Source organism: Crinia signifera, chromosome 2, assembly GCF_055691185.1.
Source record: "Crinia signifera chromosome 2, ASM5569118v1, whole genome shotgun sequence".
Lineage (NCBI taxonomy): Eukaryota > Metazoa > Chordata > Amphibia > Anura > Myobatrachidae > Crinia > Crinia signifera.
Window position 1 is genome coordinate 58452770 of NC_139218.1, and position 3151 is coordinate 58455920.

Genomic DNA, 3151 nt, shown 5'->3' on the forward strand with positions numbered 1-3151 from the left:
CAGCAGTACAGCAGGTAGCACTAGAAGTAGAAGGCTATCAGGATTAATGTAGGACTTGCTTAGGTACTACAGATCTGAACAGAACGTGACAGGCTATGAAGGAGGTTTTGGAAGTTATTTTTGTTCGTCGGGAGGCTTGCCACCTAGCAACAGCTGGTGGGTTAGGGTGGCAAGCCTCCCGAATGCGCAGAAAGGTAAAGTGAAAAAAATTTTTCACTTACCTTTCCCCTGCTCTAGGGAGCGGGTCCGGGTGCCGGGCGCGTGCACGCGCCGGGCGCGCGCGCGCACGCTGGTCACGTGCACGCTCGCGCTCTCCTGAGCCCAGGATCCCGCCCCCTAGCTTTAGTTTTTTCTTCAGCGCGACAGAGATGGAGGACTCTGTGTCTGTCTCAGCAACAGACACACTGTACAAGTCCCCATCTGTCAGCAAGTGGGCAAAAATGCCCAGAAAGAGGAGGCAACAACTGTCTGAGGACAGTTCCTCCTCAGAAGATAATATTATTATTAAGAGAAAAAAGTGCACAGTCCCTGTCAGCTCTGAGGGGAGCAGGGACAGCTCCCAGTCTGAGAGGGAGACACCTGGTGGTCAGCAACAGTCTCCCTCAGTGTTTCCTCAGAAAAAGGTGAGGAAACACACCACAAAAAAGAAACATACAGACAATGTTTCTCACAGAGACGCCCGTACGGGAGAATACGTCTCTTTCCCGGGTATTGCCCGTAGCCGGAATACCCAAATGGTGCGTGACATACCACCATCTTCTGCCCACGGCCGGCAAAAACACACTGCCTCTGAACGGCAGCAATTGCTAACCCAGTCCCATAAGGGTTCTAGCAAGCAGCATGCGCTGCCTAAACCTCACGACTATAGTGAGACAGTAACCCCTCAGGTAGACTGGGAGTCAGAGGAGGTTACTAGAACGTCCGCATCCACTAAAAGGGGCGAGTACAGCGACCTGCAGATGGCCAGGGTACAATTGGCAGGCAGAACGCCACCCAATAAATTATACGCCTCTCATTGGGCACTTAATGAACGCTCAGAGGTTTATAATTTTGCCCAGTTAGCATTCAGAACTGCTCTGGTAAAAGAGGACGAAATGGTTCTAAGAAGCCATACGGGCATACCAGATATACCAGCCCTATTTGCTCCCGAAATCGACCCGGCACTCAGCTCACTAATAGGGGAAAAAACCCAAAGTGACGCTAATGATAAGCTATTAAGGAAAATACAGCTGAAAGTGGCAGATGCAGCTGGTCCCCTCCTCTTTGTCCTCGATAAGGCAGAAAAAGAGAGAGAATGTGGGGGTTCTCTAGATTCCCTAATAGCATCTAAGAACGCCCTCCTTAAGGCCATTAGCAGAGCCACTTTAATGATTGGCCAAACTTTTGATTATATATCAAATACCCGCAGAGTACGCTGGCTCACAAAGGCGGGTTTAACTAACCTCGCACCTAAGCCCGTGGAGGTACCCAACCTGGCAGATGGAGACCTGTTTGGTCCAGACTTCATTAATGAGGTTAAGATAAGATACAAAGCCCGTAGATCCTTCTCAGATCTCAAAGGCCCCCAATCCTCCAGAAGACCCTTTTCCCAAGAGGGTCGAGCTGCGTCAGCCAGTGGTTCGGCCCGAGACTACAGTGGCGCCACCAGAGGATCGAGAGGAGGCTCCTACAGGACAAGACCCACGAGAGGTGGAACGTCCTACAACAGGAACCCCTCAAGGAGAGATACAGGTTATGGTAAGTCCCGTACACATAACCCCCCACCTTGGCCTCTCACAAGCTGTAACAGTTTGGAAAACAATATCCACAGACAAGTGGATTTTGAAAATTATAGAGAAAGGGCTATCCCTACCTCTTATCCATTTTCCGCGCCAAGCATTTCCCTGTACAAGGAACTGCAGCCCACTGCTAGACGAAGTGTTGTCCATAGCACTATCCCAGGGCAAGATAGAATTAGCGGACATAACCAAAAAAGGTTGGATCAGCCACCTTTTCCCTATAAGAAAATCAGATGGCACTTACAGACCCGTCCTGAATGTAAAAAACCTAAATCGCTTCATAAGAAGACGCACATTCAGGATGGAGGGCTTACCAGAAGTCCCATTCCTACTCTCCCAAAACGACTACTGTATCAAGGTAGACCTCAAAGAGGCCTTCCATTCGATACGGGTCTGCAAAAACCACAGAAGATTCCTAAGATTCTTCTGGAAGGACACACTATATCAATGGACGGTGATGGTCTTCGGGCTGTCGAACGCACCGTACACTTTTACTCGTCTGATGAAGGCGGTAGTGTCTCACCTCCGTCAGAAGGGCATCCGTTGCCTAATATATCTGGACGATCTACTTGTAGTTCACCCAGACAGAGAGACTCTCCTCTCACAACGGGATCTAACCACGACCCTTCTCCTAGATTTGGGCTTCGCCATAAACTACCCCAAATCAATCCTGGTCCCATGTCAGTCAATAATATTCCTGGGATTCCTAATAGACTCCACTTCCTTCTCGATATCAGTCCCACCAGAGAAATGGACGGAAGTACAGACAGTAATTTCTCGTACCCTCCATCGCCAGCTGTCGATGAGGGACTTAGCCAAACTCATAGGGAAAATGAGAGCTCTGGGTCCCGGATTTCTGCAAGTCCCTCTCCTATGCAGATTTTCCCAATTCCTCCTAGGGAACCTACTCAGGAAGGGTTTTTCCTGGAGAGAGAAAATCCAATTAACCCCCCCAGTTCGAACAGAAATAGAAAACTGGACAATTCTTCCCTTACCAACACCCAGACCTCTATTGGACCCAATACCAAACATAATAATTTCCTCAGACGCTTCCCTGACGGGTTGGGGGGCATGCACACAGAACAAAGCAATAAGGGGAGTTTGGTCCACCCAGGAAACCAGGTTCCACATAAATCTATTAGAGCTGAGGGCGGCCAAACTAGCACTACACTCCCTCATTCCTCCCCAATCTCAAGAGATTTCGGTACAGATCTGCTTAGACAACAGGACGGCAGTTTCGTACCTGAACAGGATGGGAGGCACCAAATCTCTCCATCTCTGTCTAGAAGCAGTAGAGATTTGGAATTGGGCAGTCCAGAGGAACATTCTCCTCACAGCCGTTTATATACCGGGGAAATTAAACGAACTGGCAG